Source organism: Zonotrichia albicollis, chromosome 15 (assembly GCF_047830755.1).
Source record: "Zonotrichia albicollis isolate bZonAlb1 chromosome 15, bZonAlb1.hap1, whole genome shotgun sequence".
Classification (NCBI taxonomy): domain Eukaryota; kingdom Metazoa; phylum Chordata; class Aves; order Passeriformes; family Passerellidae; genus Zonotrichia; species Zonotrichia albicollis.
Window position 1 is genome coordinate 15134305 of NC_133833.1, and position 20165 is coordinate 15154469.

Consider the following 20165-nt stretch of genomic DNA (forward strand, 5'->3'; position numbering starts at 1 on the left):
ATAGAAGGGATCAGCTGTTGGTTTGGGCACACATCTGTCTTGGTTTGGAAAGACAGGAGTCTGCTAAGGAAGGCAGGAGCCTCCCCTGAAATGGAGAATGTAAACCCTCCCCACCCCTCCCAATTGCTATAAATTTTAAATTAAGGGGCTCTCAGGCAAAAATATGGGAGCAGGAAATAACAGTTCTTTAATAGGGACAAGAAAGAAAAAAAAAATTAAAGGATGAAACAAAACAATGCAGTACACCAAAACAACACTGCCAGAGTCAGAACCCAACCTGACACCCTGTGGGTCAGGGTGTTGGTGGCAGTCCCATTGGAATTGTGGCTGCAGCCCTCCTGCAGTGTCAGGGGTGGTTCTGTTGGAGCAAGGGGGATCTGTAGAGAAGGATGTATTCTTCCTCTGAAGATCCAGTGGAGGAAGAGGCAGCTGCTGTTCCTCTGGGGAATCCCATGGAGATGCTGTGCTGGTGTCTCAGAACCTCTGGATTATATCTGGGTAGGAATGCTTGGCTCCTCCCTCTGGGCTCACATCTCCCAATGGGATGCTGTAGTTCTTATCAGCCATGCAGTGACATTCAATGGTCTGTTATCAGCAGATGTCCCCTCCCCAGGGAGGAGTGAATGTGGTCACTCAAAGAGAGAGAGATAAGGCAAACTGCCCACTTGACAAAGGTAATCTGCCATACAGATGGTAATGGAAAACACCTTGCCTGCAATCTTCAACAACATCCCACAGGCTCCTGGGGGTGGGACACTGCTCTGGGCAGCACAGACAGACTGACAGCAGCAGCAAGTCTAGAAGTCATCTCAGACACTCTGAGAGCTGCTCTGCTTTGCCTGGGGACTGCCCATTCCAGCTGTTTGCCTGGCCACACCACACATCTGTACTGTCTTCATCAGGTGAGATGTGCGTGGCCAAGCTGCCTGCTCTGCATGTGCTGCTCCTGCTGCAGTGACCAGATGTCCTGCTCTTTGGGGATGTTGTCCTACTTTCAAGTAGGTTATTCTATTTTTGCCTGGCCCTGTCCTTTTAGTGACTTTGCCTTCCTGCGTGTCCCGTGCCAGGCTTTCCCCTGGCAGAGGCAGAGGCTGTGCAGGTTGTGGTCCCAAGCAGCACAAGCCATTTCTCTCTGCTCTGTTCCCTTGCACGGATGAGCTCAGGCACCCAGGCTCCCTGAAGATCATCAGGTGCTCAGGGGGAAGGGTCTGGGTGCCTGGCAGTCATGGGAAGATGTCTGTTCTTGTTTTTACATCTTATCTTCAAGCAGCAGCACTCCCAGGATCTGGAAGGGAGGTTTGGGCAGAGAAGGAAAGGACTGAGCTCACTCTCAGGGAAATGGCAATGGAGTCTTGTCCTGTAGCTGCAAACAGGCAGGTTTAGATCTGGGAACTGCCAGCTCCCAAGCCTTTCTTGGGAAACATCCTGGGCTGCCAGTAGCCCTGATCTCTGCCTCTTCCCAACCTCTTCTTCACTCACCCTTGACTTCAGTTTGAAAACTGCAGCTTCTTGTTCAAGCCAGCCATAAGACACTGAGGTCAGTGTGTCAGAGGCCTCTCAGCTGGCCCAGGTGGGCTCCAGGTGTCCTGGCATGGCTGGGGGCTGTGGAAAAGGGCAGGGGAGCTGGAGAGCCCTGTTGGACATGCTGGGCTGTAGCAGGGCTGGCAGGGAGCACACAGAGTGGGAGCTGGAGGCTGATGAGCTTTGGACCAGTGCTGCAGTTTATTTCTGGCCTGCTTAGCAATCTCAGGCAGGCAGTGTGGGTTAAGGCATCTCCTGTCCTGGATTGACAGTACAGATCCAATTAGCCATGAAAGCCTCTAATTATTTGTCCTGAATTGCTCTGGTGGTAACCAAGGCTCTGCTATCTCCTCCTTTTGTCTGTGTCCCAGCTGGAAATGCCCCAGTGTCCCTGCATCTAGAGCAGCAAGTGTGATGTGCAAGCAGAGTCAGCACAATCTAATCAAGGGAGACAGGCCCTGGGAGTTAATGAGGGGATGGACCCGCTTGGTTGGCTTTGGAGAGCTCTGAGCCCATCCTGAGAGACAAAGGGCTGAGTGTGGCCAGGATAAGGCTCACAGGATGAGCTGCTGTGAGAGAGGGGCTGCAGGACACGGGGAGGGAAGGGTGGCTTGACAGCAGAGAGTCCCTTGTGTCTCATAGGAGAGAAACACCTCCTGTGTGAGGAAAGGCTGAGAGAACTGGGATTGTTCAGCCTGGAAAAGGGAAGGCTCTAGTGAGGCCTTGCTGTGGCCTCTCAGTACCTGCAGTGTCTGCCAGAGCTGGAGAGGGACCTTGGGCAAGGGCCTGCAGTGACAGAACAGGGGAAAGGCTTCAAACTGACAGAGTCGGTTTAAATTAGATATTAGGAAGGAATTCTCCCCTGTGAGGGTGATTAGACCCTGGCACAGGCTGCCCAGAGAAGCTGCGACTGCCCCATTCCTGGCAGTGTCCAAGGCCAGGTTGGACAGGGCTTGGAGCAGCCTGGGATAGTGGAAGGTGTCCCTGCCCATGGAATGGGGTAGAAGAAGATGATCTTTAAGGTCCATTCCAACCCAAACCCTTCTGTGGTTCCTCAATTCTAGCTCGCCTCCTCTGAGGCTGGCAGCTGGAAGCAGTGGCTGCAGGGAGCCACAGGCAGGATGGGAGGTCACCCGGGCAAGGCCTGAGGATTTCTCTCTTCTCCAGAAACTCCTGCTCAGTTACAGCTGTGCATTCTCAGCTGCAAAACTATTTTAAGGGGAACAAAGCTTTGCAGGCCATTTATTGCATGCTTCTGCTTCTTCTGGGTTCTTGTGGTGCAGAAGAGGGGCCTTGGCTGTCTGTGAGAGAAAATGTGTCATGAATGTTCTCAGTAACCTTAACTCTGACCAGACATGACAGCAAATGGCTCGCAGACGAGGCAGGGCAGCCAGCCTTGGCTTGAAAGCACCATTTTGCACAAATAATATTCAGGTCCTGTGTGAGGGGCCAGCTGAGTGCTTCCACTGTTGTTTCCAGGTCACAGGGTCCCCCCAAAATGGGTTTGACGTCATTGTCTTGAGAAGCTGCCGGAAGGCAAGCCATGGCTGTGCTCACCCAGTGCACATTTCTTCGTGTGTGGATGGATGAGCAGCAGGCCTGCCAACAGCATGGCTCTGCCCTGTGCAAGAGGAGGGGAGGAGCAGCAAGGATCCCCACCTGGGGGAAGCTGGGAGCTGTTCCCAGGCTGATCCTGGTGCAAAAAATGCTGCTGAGCATCAAGTGTGTCTCTCTGACCTCCCTCCAAGGGACCTTCAGACAGGACTGTCCCAACCAGGGCCCTAGGAGTCAGCTGACACATCCCTCAAGCCTCTTGGTGCCCTTCCCATGCAGCCCAGAGCCTGCCAGGGTCCAGCCAGAGCTTCTTCCATACAAATGGGGACGAAGGGGCAGGCTGGGAACGTACAAAAACTGTTTCTTTCCTGCCCACTTGGAAAGGGGAGCCATGGAATTTTAAGCAGCAAAGACAAAACTCTGCTGAAGAGGCCTCTTCTGTGCTTGCCTGCTGAAACCTCTGATCACAGTGGAGAGGGGGTCCAGGGACATGCCAGGCTTGCCCTTATTAATGGCTCTGTTGTCTGCTCCCGTTTGTTGGCCTTTGCTCTGGGACATGGTTTGCCAAAGCAGCCACTGCTTTCCCTGCAGCAGCTTCCAGGGGAGCTGTCCCCATTGTGGGAGCTGTCCCCATGGTGGGAGCTGTCCCCATTGTGGGGATGTCCCCATGGTGGGGCTGTCCCCATTTTGGGGCTGTCCCCATTTTGGAGCTGTCCCCATAGTATGGCTGTCCCCATGGTGAGGCTGTCCCCACTGTGGGAGCTGTCCCCATGGTGGGGGCTGTCCCTGTGGCGGGGCTGTCCCCATGGTGGGGGCTGTCCCCATGGTGGGGCTGTCCCCATTGTAGGAGCTGTCCCCGTGGTGGGGCTGTCCCCATGGTGGGGCTGTTCCCATGGTGGGGCTGTCCCCAAGGTGGGGCTGTCCCCAGGGTGGGGCTGTTCCCATGGTGGGGCTGTCCCCAAGGTGGGGCTGTTCCCATAGTGGGGCTGTCCCCAAGGTGGAGCTGTCCCCATAGTGGGGCTGTCCCCATGGTGGGGTGGTCCCCATGATGGAAGTTGTCCCTGTGGTGGGAGCTATCCCCAATGTGTGGCCAGGATGCTCTGATGCCTTGTGAAGGCTGACCTAGAGCAGAGACTAGACAGAGCTTAAAAATAAAGTAGGGATTTATTAAGAGGCTTCAATGGATCCATCTTGGGCAGCATAACCCAAAATGGCCACAAAAAAATGGATCACCAGTCTGGAAGTCTCACATTTTTATCAGTTCTGGCCCATTTGCGTATTGGAGTTCATTGCCTAATTATAGCTCCAGCCCATGCAGTCCCATCCTGCTTGTTTTTCTCTCTTCAGCCCACGTTGTTTGTGCTCTTGGGCCTGAGATTTGGATCATTTGTCCTTGGTTCCCAGCTAGAGAAGGAATTGTTTTGTCTCCCTGCTCTGTGCACAGAGCTCACCATCCCCTGATATGAAGCTCAGACCCACACACTAAAGCATAACAGAATCTGAAAAATAGAAAAGCCAAACCTGAGGAATCAGCTCAAAGCCTGCTCTCAGACCTGGCCTACAGGGCTGAGCCAGAGTGTTCTAGGAATCTCCTTTATGGACACAAACCCTGAACTTGCAGGTGGAGAAGGGACAGGTAAGAGGAGACAGAGGATCTTTGTTCCATCTGGGACTTTTCCTGTCTGGATTTTAAGGATGTTCAGCCTCGCAGCTCAGAACTCCAAGTAGGGGCACCAACTTCTCCCAGCTTGGTCTCTGCTCTCTCCAGCAGCACCAGTTTGGCTGGGCTGGGGACACAGTGACAGCCTGACTGGTGCATTTCATGCATCACTTTCACCATCCAGCAAAGCAGCTGTGCAGCTGCTCTGCCCTGCACTCTCCTGTTTCCCACCCCAGGCTCACAGCATCGGGCCCTCTTACCTGTGTTTTTCTCCTTGAACCACTTAGTTTAAAATAGAGCAATTATCTTCCTTCAGAAAGGAGCTTAACCACTCCAATCTAGGGCAGTCTGACAGAGCAGCAGCCTGCACAGCTCTCCCTGGGAGCACAGCTCTGTTCCCAGCATAGGGGGCCCAGGGCAGGAGCCCCTCTGCTCTGGAGCCAGGCTGGGAGAGCTGGGGGTGCTCATCTGGAGAGGAGAAGGTTCCAGGGAGGCCTAAAGGGGCTCCAGGAGAGTTGGAGAGGGACTGGGGACAAGGGATGGAGGGACAGGACACAGGGGATGGCTCCCACTGCCAGAGATCAGTGTTGGATGGCTTATTGGGAAGAAATTCTTCCCTGTAAGGGTGGTGAGGCCCTGGCACAGGCTCCCCAGAGAAGCTGTGGCTGCCCCAACCCTGGAAGTGTTCCAGGCCAGGTTGGATGGGGCCTGGAGTACCCTGGATAGTGGAAGGGGTCCCTACCCATGGCAGGGGTTGGACTGGCTGACTTTTAAGCTCCCTCCAACATAAACCCTTCTGTCATTCTGTGATTCCTGTCTGTGGCTCAGGATGGTGGTTGGATCACTGGTTTGGGGTCTGAGGCATTACTGGGCTGAGATGTTTGAGCCCTTGGTCCCAGTCTTTCCCTGTAACCTCTCTGGTGCCGCAGGAATGCAAGCTTGGCTCTTGGGAGCAAGGCCAAGGTTCTGCCAGGGTTCTCAGCCCTCCCTCCATGGCCAAGGCCTGAGGGTTGTCTGGATGGGGAAATCTCTTCCTGAGGTTGTGTGATAAGAAAATACAGACCTTCAGACTTTTACCTACACATCTGTCAACAAGTGACAGATCTGCAGGAACTTTCAGAGGTGGCCTAGTCCATGTTCATGCCTGAAGATGGGACCATTTCTTTTGTAGGCCACTGCAAGCAGAGTTTTGTCCAATCTGCTCCTAAAACACCTGCCCATGACCCCTGTCTGTTTGACAGGATGGGGTATTGGCTGTGATTCAGAGTATGTAATTGCTTCTGGGTTCAAATGCTCAAAAAATGATGGAGCCTTTGCAGAAGCTTGTTGCTGTGAAGGTTTCAGTGATGGAGCAGATTCTGCCAGGCTCCGCTGCCACACTCTTTGTGCTAGGAAGGGTTTATATCCTCACTTGTGTAGATCACCTAATCTCCTCTGTCTTGGGATCCCTCTGCTGTCTCACAAGTCTACACCCAGCTGTTGTTTAATTAAAAAATAAGCAGACAGGTATTCACTGGGAAAATTAAGCTGTTTTGCTCTTTATGTGTCCTTGATGCTCTCCTGGCATCTTATCTGGGGACAACAGCTCTAAGCCTTGAATTTGCATTTATTTTTGTCTTGCCAAGCTGGCTGTTTCACTAGGAAACAAACCATGGAGCAGTGAATGTGCCATGCCATGCAGACTGGTCATGGTTTCATTGAGGAATGTGCCTTGTCTCCCCTTTGCCCTGCCACAGGGGCTGTGGGGTTCAGGGGATGTGGCTGCAGCTCACGTTCACTTCCATGCCGTGGGTGACAGCTGAGGGCATTTGGCTTCTTCAGCCTGGAGCAGAGGAGGCTGAGGTGAGACCTCAGGGCAGCCTGCAGTTTCCTCATGATGGGAAGCAGAGGGGCAGCACCAAGGACAGTGACAGAACCCAGGGGAATGGCTGGGGCTGCATTGGGAGGGTCAGGGTGGATATCAGGAAAAGGTTCAGAGGAGATCAGGCACTGAACAGGCTCCCCAGGGAATGATCAGAGCCCCAAGGCTGCCAGAGCTCCAGGAGTGTTTGGACAACGGTCCCAGGCACATGGGGGATTGTTGGGGTGTCTGTGAAGGGCCAGGAGCTGGACTGGATGACCCTCGTGTGTCCCTTCCAATTCAGCATGTTCTGTGATTCCATGAGACAGCTTTGTGTAGCTGTGCTAGACCAGCCTCTAGACCAAACATAGCCCATGTTGTGCTGTGAGATATGGTCAGGAGGGCCAGGAGAAGCAGGGAAAGACCTGTGTAGGACACCCAAGGTCACATGGAAAGGCAACATGACCTACTGATATCTCCAGTGTAGCAGAGGAGAGCCAGCTGACCAGAAGCTAAAGAGTGGGAGTAAACCCTTTGTAGCAGAGGGTGTTTGTCCACAGACACAGAGCACATGACTTGTCCTTTGGCTGAGCTCTGTGTCCTTTCAGTGAAGCTGGAGCTACAGCTCACACGCTAGAAGCTGGAGACCCACAGATGTGAGCTCTCAGTACATTTGTCAGGGCTTGACAAACCCAGAGACTGGAGCTGTCTCCATATGCCCTGAGTCAGCAGAGCTTCTCCATCTGGTGGCTTTAGGTGAGAAGAATAGAAAAGTAAGGAAGAATAAAGTTAAAAGGCTGCTTTTCAAAGGTTGGAGGAGTTGAATCTCCTCGATTAGGGCACTGTAAAACACTATGATCATCAAGCCCACCCTAAGTGTTCGTCTTGAGCCCAGCCCAGGATCTCTTCTGAGTGGGGACCTGAGGCTGCTGGGTACATGGAGCCCAAGCTCCCATGGATGCCTCTCAGTGCATCAGCTGGGGCAGAGTTAGAGATGGTCCAGCTGAAGAAGGGTTTCCTCCAGGGACAGACAAACCAGGACAGGACTTGTTTCCTTTGAACATTTCCTGCAGGAGTGCCAAGCTTTTACCCCAGAGCACAGGGGTGATCCCCAAACACCCTCAGGGCCCAAGCCCCAGCTCTGTACCCTGAATAACTCCATCCCTCCAGAGCAAATGCAGTGGAGCAGATCCAGCCATGGCTCTGCTAATGCCTGGAGCCACATCAGTGTCACTTTTCCTTGGCTTCTGCCACCTACATCACCTCTGAGCAGGGCAGTGCTCATGGCTTGAGCTCCACTGCTCCCTTACAACATCACTGAGCAGTTTTCATACTGGAAATTGGGATTTGCAGAGATGATGTGAGTTGATGAAGGAAGTCAGGGCTGTGGGGAGGGAGAGAAAAAGAACCCAGGAAAGCTGTTAATCTGCCATTTTAATTTGCTGCATTGTAGCCTGAGAACTTCATCGTTGCTGAGCTACCACCCAGGTGCTCATCCAATGGGAGCTGCTGGAGATTTGCAAGTAGAAGAGCTTTAAACAAGAGACAACGTGGATTAAGCCTGACATCCCATCAGATCCTCCTTCTCTGGGTCCCTGATCTTCCAAGAGGCACCTTTCCCACTTTGCATATAATGTGAACTATTGTATAAATATTTAGTCATTCTGTTGGGAACATTAATTATAAATGGGGACTCAGCTTTTGAAAGCTGCCTGTAGGTCTGGGCACCCAATTTCCATTAATTTTAATGAGAACCAGACATCCAAATCCCATTCGGTGGCTTTGAGCATCTCAGGCAGGAAGCTCCATGTGACACCCCCCGCCTCCATCCTCCCCACTCTGCAGTGTGAGAGTGAGATTTGCAAATACCTTACAAATCCTGCAGATGCCTGAGCTGCCCTTGTGCCATGCCATTGTTGTCTGCTGAGGATGGCTGGGTGGTAGCTTCAGAAGTATTTCTAATAAGTTCATTTAATCCATCCTGTTGGTTCTTTTGCTTTGCACCCCCCTCAGCACTTTGAAACAGCAATGCCTGAATGAGCCCCCAGCCTGTGTGGTTTTTTTGAGAGAGAAGCTTTGATGCTTGCAAATGACAGCTGTGCAGAGCAGGTCTGAAATGAATGATTGAATTATCTGACTGATTAAAAATGTGCTGTGGCTTGGAAGATCTGACAGCAAGTACCCACTTCGGCAGCTCACATGAAAGGGAGCACACATGCACGTAGGGTTTGTGTGTTTGTGTGTGCACTGGCAAAAGCAGCCAGTGAGATGGGACAGACACACAGAGCAGCAGCTTCTTAAGCTCAGCATCCTTTGCAAAGCTCCAAATCTGCTGTGAGATGCTCAGCAAAGCTAAAACTCAGCATGGTTGTGGAGATAATGATTATTTAGACAGACGTCAGCAGTGGTTTAGGAAATGGAAATTGAGCTAAAAAGTAGTGCAGGCTGGGGAACTACTTAACTGCATCTCAGTCCCTCCTGGCCTGTGGCTGAGGAGGGATAAACTCTGCAAACACAGTCCCATCCTGTGTGCCATGGTGAGGAGCAGCCCCAGGGGCATCAGCTCCATGGGAACCTGTCCCGTGATCCAGAGGCTGGAAAAACTCTAGCTCTGGTGAGATCAGCTATAAATGGCTGGAAGGATGGAGAAAGGAGGCTTGGTTATGGCTGTGCCCTTGATGCCATCAGTAATGGAACAGCAGATGTGCCCATGCAGCCTTTCCAGACCTACTTCAGCTTCCTTCCCAGTCCCCATGTAGTGAACTCTCCCTTGGTGGTGCCTCAGAGAAATTCAGCTCAGCTAGAATAGAAGAAAAATATCTGGAAGTGAAATGAATAAAAAAAAACATTTACGTGTTTTTTGCAAATGAAATATATTTTGTTGCCTCAACAAGTTCACAGGTTCCTGCTGGAGTTCCATACATGGGAAAAAAAATCATGTCATACAAGTTGCAGTTGTAGTTCTTCTTTGTGAATTGTCTTCTGATAGTTTGCTGAAATTGATTTTTTCCTAAATTGTCCAACTGTTTTTCATCTCCCTACTTACAGAAGATCACTATCTTGCCCTGACCCCCAGCTCAAAGAGGTGAAACACTGGGCTGTAACTAATTGCTTTATCTGAAATAGTTTTGGTTTGTTCTCCCAGCCCAGCCGCTGAATAATTTGCTCTTTGCCCCTTGCAGTGCCATTAGTGCTGTTGGGTGTCTGTAACAGCTCCAGCCTCGCCCTTCCTGCTCCTGTCCCAGTTCCAGTGGTCATTTCCACAAGACTAAATGCTGCAATATCCTAAGGGCACACAGAGCTAATGGTAGCTCACTGGCATCTGTGTCACCTCTCCATCAGCATCCCAAAATGTCCCTCTTATCGAACCCATTCTGGCAGCTCAGGAGCACTCAGAGCAAAGAAGGTGCTGGGATTCTGCTTATGTAAAGCCTCATCACTGCTAATTGTCCCCCTGCAGCCCAGGTGTGGCAGCCCCAGGGCCCCTGTGTTTCTGTCCCACATTTCTCCCAGCCAGGACCTGAATGCTGAGCTTAAAGGGAACATCAGATCATTTGAATTCCCTTTTCCATTATCTGAAAATGTCTGTTAATCAACAATTTTTATAGACAATAGAGAAGTTGTTGACACTCCATCCCTGGAAGTGCTCAAGGCCAGGTTGGACAGGGCTCTGAGCAAACTGGTTTAGTGGAAGGTGTCCCTGCCCATGGCAGGGAGTGGAACAAGAAAAGCTTTAAGGTCCCTATTAACCCAAATCATCCTGTGTTTCTATGATTATAATTGAAATCAGGTATATAACTTTCTAATCCTTCTTTCCATATCCCAAGTCTTTCAAAAATCAGAGGGCCTGACCTCTAGGTTGGACTCAGACAGACAATGAGCCTTAAAGGTGAGGGTAGATGGGCAGCACCTCCAGTCAGTCAGTGCTCCCCAGTAGCTTGGCCTGAATTTTCTGCTGCCCTTGCTCACTGTACCCCATCCAACAGGATGAGCAGTGCTTGGCCTGGAAGATCCAGGGCCTCTGTTCCCACAGCTGAAGCATCCTCACTTTCTCTGTCGTGGATTGCCTCAGGTAAAAGCAAATTTTCCTTCCTCCGCTCTCTGCCCCTTCACATGAGTGCTCCAGAACCTGCTCACACCAGCAAAATCAGTCCTCACACCCTCTGAAATCCCTCTGCAGCTCTCTTGGAGAGGCCACAATGAGGTCACCCCAAAACCTTCTCTTCTCCAGGCTGAACAAACTCAACCCTCACAGCAGAGCTGCTCCATCCCCTTGATCATCTTGGTGCCTCCTCTGGGCTTGTTCCAGCAGCTCCACATCCTTCTTGTGCTGGGACCCCAGAGCTGGAGCAGAACTGATCCCAGCATCCCACCAAGGGCTGCTCTTGCACTCAGGCTGGGCTGGATCAGCAGATGGATCCCTGCAGAGTGCCAGATCGAACCGGGGGATGGACAAACAGCTTCCCTAAACAGCTTCATAACAAAGTGAAAGAAAATCCATGTTCCCAGAACAGCTTTTCAGCCTCAGGGGTAGATGCTGAAGGACTCGTGCTGCTGCCAATGTGCAGCCCCACAGTTTCCAAAAATGACAGATGATAATTTTCTGTTACCAAAGTATTGCAGTGGATTTGGTGTGATTCTGGATCAGGCCTCAGTTGGACAGATAAAGGTGAATTGATTACTGAACTCAGAATTAATGGTTGCTTAAATGCTCTAATTGCATTTGTTCTGAGCAGAATGTGATCCTAAATTGATAATATGTATGCAAGGCACTTGAAAGTGGTCAATTTTCCTAAATTGGGAACAATTACAAACAAGAAATGATTGGAGGAAAAAAAGAGAAAAAATAATGTGTGTTATAAATGAGGGTTGCTTAAGAAAACTTTGATAGATGCTGTCTCCTCCACAGCATGCACACAGTTCTGCAGCCATTGAAGATATTCTTAGCTAAGAATGTATCATTGTTAAGGAAGATAAAATCAGAAATAATAACACCAAACAGGCAAAGAAGGGATTTGGTAACAAAAGCAATGAATTAACTGTTACATAATGCAGAGACCTGGAAGGCTAATCTGGAAGAGCAGTCAATGAAAATTATGTTTGGTGGCATTAAGGACTATTAGGGAGTGTGCATGTGTGTGTGTGTTTATATGCATGTATGTCAGGGAGAAAATAAATGCTGCATGTTGGTTTTAGATGAAGCTGGCAAAGACTCTGCTCTGATACTGAAAATTAAAAAATGTGTCCAGTCAAAGCTTCATAGCTCTGGAGAAGAGCAGCCTGATGGGTCCATATCCTACTGTGGGGATGCAAAGATGCTGGCTCCACCAGTAACCAGGCAGCACATTAAATGGCAGCTGGTAAACTGAAATGTTTTACATGTCTAGGGCTAGAAAAACTCCCTGGAATGGTTTATGCATGTCAGTACCTGGATGCTGGGGGTGTTGGGGAAGGGAGTGCCCAGAGAAGCTGTGGCTGCCCCAGCCCTGGAAGTGCCCAAGGCCAGGTTGGACTCAGACCAACCTGGGTTATGGAAGCTGTCCCATGGCAGGGAGTGGAACTGGATGGGATTTAAGGTCCTTCCCAACCCAGTCCATCTGTGATTCTATGAAGTTAGGCCAACAAAATAAGATGGCATTTGTTTGGGTGATATGATGGATGGCAGAGAGGGGAGACTCCTAGCACTGGGGTACAATAAAAGATGGAAGAGATGCTGCAGAGCCCTTGTAGTCAGAAGAGCACCAGACTCCCTGTGGGACCTCCAAGGACCTGCTCACGCTCATCAGCTGCTGAGGATACAGTTTTCATACACTAAGTGTTACTGAAATTAGGACAAGTCAGATGCTCTGAGTGGTCAGGTCTGCTTGGGGAGCTGATTTTGTGTCAGCAGTGGGCTCTCAGGAAGACAAGTGCAAATTCATACACTCAGAAACCCTCGTGGGCAGAGGAAGGATGCTGGTTTGGAGGACAGTGACTCATTTGAAAGCTCCCATGAAAGAAGACGGAGAGTGAGCAGGATGCTCATCCAGCACCATCAATCTTACCTTCTGCCAAAACCTGAAATGCCAGGAATGATGACTCCCATATTCCAGGCTGGGATTTCCCAGGCAGAAATGCCTACACTGGGCAGGGAATCAAAATCCTCCATGGCACATGGAGATTTCTTTAGTGTGGGCAAGGGAGGTGACTAATCCCTGCACAGGAGATGAGTGCACGCTGTCCTTGGGACTTCCAGAGGGCTCTGGTGGCTGTGCTGGCCAGGCTGGCACTCAATTCTCACTCCTGGCCCAGCAGCCAGAATGTTATTGAGGAGCTCAGAGGATGAACTGTGGTGTGGAAAACCAGACCCCTGTGGAGCCCTAAACAAGTTTCACTTGAGTTTATATCCAGGAGGAGGTTACAAGAGAAACTGGTCACAGCCTGAGGGGAAAGAAAAGCTCACAGGGGAACATTCTTGAAGGCACTGGGCTCTTCTGTACAGGAAGAGCCAATGGTGGCCCCAGACACAGTATTGAGGTGCAGCTCCTGGCACTGGAGTTGTTTCACCTGGTTACCCATTCTAGCATTAATTCTCCTATTTGAATATAGGTTAGCCTGTTAATGGGGAGGGAGTCATAAAATTCTTGTATTTTTGTAGTGTAGAGCTTTAATGCACTTTTTGTTGATGGTCAGTTTGCTGCTGGACAGTTTGTCTCAGAGTGAGGTGTTTGGTGCAGCTCTCTGCCTTCTGCTACACCTGTGAGAGCCCAGCTGGATGCAGAAATTCCAGGTGTGGGCTTTCCAACCTTACCTCCAAGGACAGACATTACCCAGAATAAAGAACTGATCTCAAGTGTAAGAGAAATGCAGACAAAGGCTCTCAAGGACTGGCCCTGATTCTACAGAGGGGCTGTTATCCCCCTCCCCATCCCCCTGCCTGCACCACCTGCATGCAGCCAGGCCCTCACACAGATTTCTCCTAATTATGGCTTCCAGCAAAGTGGCTTCTACTGAAAATGAGTGAATCCCAGCTGGGAAAGCCAAGGGATTTCCTGAGAAAAACAGCTGTGTGAGGACATGGAGGCATGCTCATTCCTGGGTACAAAAGAACGCCAGCAATGGTTTCAGAATAAAAACTGAGAAGGCTGAGCAGCACCCAGAAGTGTCCTTGTGTGCCACAGCAAGCATCAAGAGCAGGGCATGGCTGGAAAACTCTTTGTAATGGGGATTCAGCACTTCAAAGGCAAAGGCATTAAGCTGCAGTTAAGGCATTTTTTAAATGGTAAGGGAAGTCAATAAAGCCTGGGGGGCTGCAGGGTAGGTGGTCCTGCCTTCTCCACTCAGAGTGTGTGGAGCTGCCAGCCTTGGAGCTCCTGTTTGGTGGATCCATGGGTCTACACGAACATCAACCCTCTCAGGACCACATCTTTTTTCCAGGCGTCCCCCTGTGCTTTCAGCCTAGCTGGAGCATTCCCATGGTCTGTATGATGCAGGTGTTGGCACTTTACTTGCATGCCTGCAGTTCCCCACTGCCTGGCAGGCTCACAGTGGGTGCTTTGGCTTGTTGGGGGGCTTGTTGGTGGCTCCCCTGATGCCGGTGTGGAGGGAAGGTGTCCTTGCCTCAGGATGCTCCCTCTTCCTCAGAGAACTCGTGTCACAGGTGGCAAAAAATCCAGACAGTTCAGCAGCACACACAGAATCGCTGTAGTTTGGGAGTTTTCTTAATTGGAGGAAAATATTATGACATATTGGAGGCACCTGACAGAGATGTACCAGGAGAAATCTCTGCCTTGTTGCTGTTGGGAATGCCCAATCAATGACAGGCACAGGCTCACCACCCTGCCAAGGGGAGGAGAGGAGGTTTCTCCCTCAATCCAGCTGTTGATACACTCATTCCCAGGAGCAGAATGATTGATAACACAGTTATTTGGAACCCACCAGTGGATATATTCTTAGAAACTAGAACCTCGTTTTCTCAAGCTGCAAAATGTCATTTCCTAGGACCAGCTGAGCAGAAATTGGATTTTGTTCCTTGCCTTCAGAGCTGAACAGCACAACAGACTGATAAATATTGATTACGCTTTTTATATTTTAATTCTTTTTGTTCAAGAACCCTAACCTGATAATTGTTTGATTACAAATACATTAGAGCTGATCAGAAAGGGCAGCAGGACAGACTTTCGTGATGGTGTTAATCGAATTTCTTTGATGAAGGGACCCTGTGGGAGGTTAAAAGCCCCACATCTAGATTTGCCCAGCTTCTTGACTCTGGCCACAAGGTCCATTTTTGTGTCTCTCCAGCACAGTAACCTTCACTCACACTTGCATTTGTTGGAAAATCCTGAGTGTAGCTGCAGGGTGGCTCATTACATGGTCCATTACCAATCCTATCCCTGGCAAACAACCCCGTGTGCTGTGCTGGGGTATCCCTGCTGGAAGGAGCTCTGGCCATGTTCTGCTGAGCTGCTCCAGGACATTATTTCACCTGATGGTGAAATAATGCAGGGTTAAGGATGTATGGCTGTGGGTTGTAATGGTATTTTTAATTTGGAATGTTGGGGATTTGCCTGCTCATTCAGCAATGTGTGTTCCCTGGAAGGAGTTTTCCAAGAGACAGAGGTTTAGGGAGAGGTTTTTTCCTTGGAATCAGGAGGGAGATCTAGGGCAGACACCAAACTCTTCTGCCTCACTCAGAGATTTGATGGGGCTTGGAGCACCCTGGTCTGGTGGAGGTGGCCCTGCCCATGGCCTGGGCTGGAGCAAGGTGGTCTCTCAGGTGCCCTCCAACCCTTCTGTGGTCCTGTGGCCCCACATCCCAGTGCAGCAGTCAGGGTGCACATCCTGGCTGACACGGGTGATGCCAGCACAGAGTGTGCCAGCTCTGGGGGAAGGATCCTTGTAGCTGACCCAGGCTAAGGACCACTGGCTGGTGCTCCAGTGAGGCAGCTTGACCCAGAGAGCACCCATAGAAACCCCCACTGTATTACAGCCACCAAAAAACCGAGGGACAGGGTTTGCCATAAACCACTGCTCTGCCAGTCTGGTAAAAGGGCCCTAAAGCAGGAAAAGCCTTGTGTCCCTGTTCCTCTCCATCCCACACTGCATCCCCAGCCCTCCTGGTGAGCCAGGTTCCTGGGCAAGCCTGTGGACAAAGCCATTTGCATGCAAGGATGGAGATGTGTCAGTGGTGGTGAGCAGCACCAGCTCCAGCCCACCGTGGTGGGAGAGGCTCTGGAAGCAGCTTGGCAGGCACAGGACAGCACTGCTGCTGGAGCCTGGGATGGGATGGGATGGGATCCATGGGATGGGATGGGATCCATGGGATGGGATGGGATGGAATGGGATGGGATGGGATGGAGCTGCAGCAGGTGGGAGTGTCCAGAGGCACGGAGCAGCCCAACCTGCAGTGCTGGGGTCTGCACCAAGGTGGGTCCCCGGGGCATTCCCAGTGCTGCACGGCTGCATTTGGAGCGCATCGTTTGTTAAAGACACTGAGAGCATTTGGCAGGATTTCAACCCCAAACTTGAAGCCAGTGTCGATTCTCAGGGTGACGATTTGCTGGCAGGAAGCAGAGCAATCCCTCAGCGCTCTGCAGGTGCCCGTGTGGGGACAAGCCCCGGCACTCCGGGACATCCCCGGCAGCTGCGAGCGGAGCCTCCCGGGCAGCCGCGGGTCTGCTCTGCCAGGGGCTCTGCCGGAGCTTTATTCCATCCTCTCCCCGCTCCATTCACCGTGCCTCCTGCCTCCTCCCCCTCTGCCGTCCCTCCCACCCTGCCTGCCGGATCCCCAGCAGTCTCTTGACACCTTGGGGGAAGGCTGGGAGGTGTAACCATCGGCAGCGAGCGAGGCAGAGCAGGAGAGAAGGCAGAAGGAAGCCAATAACAGGGAGGTCTAGGAAGGTGGTGGAGGGGGAGGGACGGGGCCACTCCTCCATCGGTGGGACTGCAGATTATTTTGCATGGATTGTTGAAGAGAAAAGGGAGCTGCATTTGTGAAGGGACCAAAAAACAAACAGCTCATTGCTCGGGTAAGTGCCAATGCGAGCTCCCCGGCTCTCATTGTCATGCCGTACATCGATCCCCCCTCCTATTTTGCTTAGTTATGCTGGGTTTGGTTCTTATGAGGATTATTTGATGCATCAGCTGTGTGCTTTAGAGGCTGGAGACTGACTGGTACGTGTGTGTGCGTGTGTGTGCGTGTGTGTGTGTGTGCATGTGGGAAGATGCCCATTCTCTGGATATACATTGACACATTTTTCCAGCTCTCAGTGTGGTGTCTCATTGGCAGTGTTACCCCAAAGCGTGCCGTACACACGCACACAAATGGTGTTTGCTGCTCCTGCCTTTAAAATCCACTCACACACGCAATTATTGAAGCTGAAAATTAAAGAGGGGCTCTCAAATCACAGTCCTCAGTGGTAGGGGGCTACCTCTCTTTATCCTGAGCCTGACACGTTCAGTATTATGTTTTATAGCAAAGCTACATTTAAAGATCAATTCGGCAGTGGTTATTGCATCCAAATTACATGGTTGTCATGGAGATGGTACAGAGAAGCTGAAGTGATATGACTGCATCTGGACTGGAGTGGGGCTTTGCTGCCGAGTGAGATCCTGCCTTGCCTCCTGTGTCTTTTTGTCTCTGCTGGGTTACAATTTCTTTTAATCTTGAATGAAGCAGTGCTGTATTAGAGGATTTAGAGGTCGAGCTGCTGGGAAGGGTGTGTGTTACCCCCACTCAGCACTGGGTTATTATCATAATTGTTCTATTAACGTCTGCCTCTCCCTGAATTTCTTCCACAAGTCTGGGAAGGAGGAAGGCGTGAGAAGGACAGATAGTTTTCTGAGCACAGCTAGGGCTGGAAGTACTTTCTAAAAGGATACCTGCCATGCCCACACCTCCCTGCTGGCTCCCACACCTTGGGGGACAAAAGGGAAAGGATGCTCTGCTTTTAGCCATGTTTATCTTCCATTTTGCTGCCTCAACTTTGAGGATTCAATGAGCCGGTCACCTGCTCCTCACAGTGTCAGGGGAATGGCTTTTTAAAAAAATATTATTATTTTAATTATTATATTTGTTTGCTTTGCAACTGGTAATATGGACGTGTCGGCAGTTGGGAAAGAAAATCCATAATTTATGAGAATGAAATTTTCCTGCCTAAGGCTAGCTAGAATACAAAGAGTATATCTGTGGGAAGGGCATGTTATATGTTACAGATGTGTATTTCTCTAGTGGCTGGGAGTAAATCACACTATTGTGCTCATCTTCATTATTTTGGGTGTTAGGCTGGCTTTAGTCAATATTTAATCTAAGCTCATTGTGTGCTCACACAATAAACGTGCAATTTAGAGCCTAACTTTACATCTCTAAAATGCTCTGGGAATGCATGTGGCATTGTCTCCATAAATGCAATTTCACCCTTTTCTGTGAGACCAAGCCTATTGTGGGGATGTAAATATAGTAAAAGGCACTGGTGGAAGCAAGCCCATCAGAACGGCAGTGTTTCTCTAATTGTATCACTAAACATAAGACAGAATTAATTACTAGGATAAACAGAGCTTTGTAGCTCTTGGATGAGGATAATATTTGCATGGAGTTCCAGGCCTGCATTATAGTAGCTGGCATTATGGCTTTAATTCCCCCCATGCCAGTAGATAATGTTTTTAGCCAGGAGTGGAGCATATTATCATTAGATATTTTTGCTTTAAAAAGATGTTAAATCCCCATGTCCTTGTCAAATTGTCCATTGCAACTGTTCCAAAGTCTGTGATTCAACTAGGATTTTCCTTAATGTGATTTTTCTCATACAAGTCCAAGCAAACAATGGATAAAGTCTGGAAGTGGGTGGCTGAGTCCAGAGGGGATGTCAGAGGGATGGCAAATTCACAAAATGGATGGTTCTCATTCTGGGCCTCTTTTCTCCCTAAAAGTTAGGCAGAAGTGCAGTTGAAGTGGGTAGTTTTCCCAGGAGATCCCTTTGGGGGTGTGAGGCTGGAAGCCAAGTAGTTCTGCATTAATCCTGAGTTCCCTCCTGTCTCAGCACCTTCAGCCCACCCTAGGATGAGGCTGGATTATTCTCTGGGGAAACTGAGGCTTGGCATGGTTCAATGACTTTGCCAAGGTGACAATGGCAGTGCTGGGCAGGGGACACAGGAGCTGTGCCAGGAAGAGCCTCTGTGTGAGCACCAGGCCTGCTCAGTGTCCTGCTTGCACGGGGAGGTGGTGGTGGGGAGCAGTAACTCCACTCCATGGAGACCAGGTGGGTGTGATTGCTGAGGCCACTCATGAGAGCTCCACAGAGGGTGGCAAGAGGGGCTCAAGCAGTTTCAGACCAGTTTCTGAGCTGCCCAAGACAGCTTTTCTGACCTCCTTGCGTGGCCCATCATGTGGCTCTTCACATGAAGCCCTCACAGGTGTCTTGGCTTTATGCTCTCCCCACTGGTGCTTCTCACCTCCCTGCTGAAATACCCTGAATTGCTCTCCTGGACTTCAACCCACAGTACCATCACTTCTCTGCTCCCCATCCCATCACCCAACACCTCTTTGTCCTCTTCCTCCATGGGCTTTCCCATCAATGAAGTTCCCTCCATCCAGCAGTGCCACCAGCTTCCATGCCATGGGTTTGTGTGCTGTGTTCCCGTCCTGAGGCACACAGTGCTGGGTAGGTCAGGCCACCATGCCAAAGCAACTCAAGTGAAAAGTCTCCTTTGAAATTGAAGTTGCCCCATGTGGTGTCTGTGGTTCTGCACAAAGCTGGAGCTGGTTCCTGCTGCCAGAAGAAAATGGAATTCCCTGTTCAATTCCCACACAGACACCTGTGTGTGGCCCTGCTGACTCTCACAGGCTGGTGCTGTTGCCAAAAGGATGTTCCCTGGGCTGGCAGGGAGCTGTGGCTATTGCCAGCAAAGTGCTGGCTGTGGGCACAGCAATTCCTTGGAGGCTGGGTGTGAGCAGTCCCTGGAGTGGGTGACCTCCTGGTGGAAGTGGCCACGTCCCCTGTGGGTGCTGCTTGATCTGCTGCCTGAAAGTCTCTGCTGTGCACACACCTCTTAGCCAGATCTGCTGGAGGTGAAATCATCCTCCTTGTCCTTTTGGCTGGAAAATGCCTTTCCCAGGATGGGACAGGATCCATGGGAGGCCCAGTGCATCCAGGCTCTCAGTGGCTGGATGGACCATAGGAGTGGTTCAGGGGTGGATTCTGCACTGGAGGCTCGTGGTACTTCCCTGTGGGGGTTATGGTGGGAGAGGGTCAGTTCTGGCTTCTTCTTGTTTCTTGTGACTGGCAGGGGGAGAGGCACCTGTCCAAGCTGGACAGTAACCACCTCTCCCTTTGTCCTCACTGCTGTCCTTTGTGCTCCTGCAGGAGCTCCAGGAGTGGCTGAGATGCTCAGGGAGATCTTTCCCTGCAGCCCATAGCCCTGATCCTGGCAGCATCCTGCTCTGCTCAGCTCCCAGGTGGGGACACTGGGATTCCTCTAGAGCAAGCACTGCCCATCCCTGGATCAGGCCAGAGCTCCCTCACTTGCACCAGGCAGGCCCAGAGGGAGTCAGGAGCTGCAGGCAGCCCCAGCAGACATTCTGCAGCTGAGCCCAAACCCCTTCTAGTGCTCTCC

General features: G+C 50.8%; 1 protein-coding gene across 2 annotated transcripts in view; it reads left to right on the forward strand.

Annotated features, from left to right (window-relative positions):
• Positions 1-20165, forward strand: part of PSD2 (pleckstrin and Sec7 domain containing 2) — a 77800-nt gene that overhangs the window by 4377 nt on the left and 53258 nt on the right. The window contains exon 1 of one of the 2 annotated variants that reach the window (XM_005492505.4): positions 16300-16582. The exons of the other annotated variant lie outside the window; for it this stretch is intronic. The gene's annotated coding sequence lies outside the window, so the exon portion shown is untranslated. Of the gene's footprint in view, positions 1-16299; positions 16583-20165 lie in introns of those variants that run through there. 2 annotated transcript variants of the gene reach the window in all.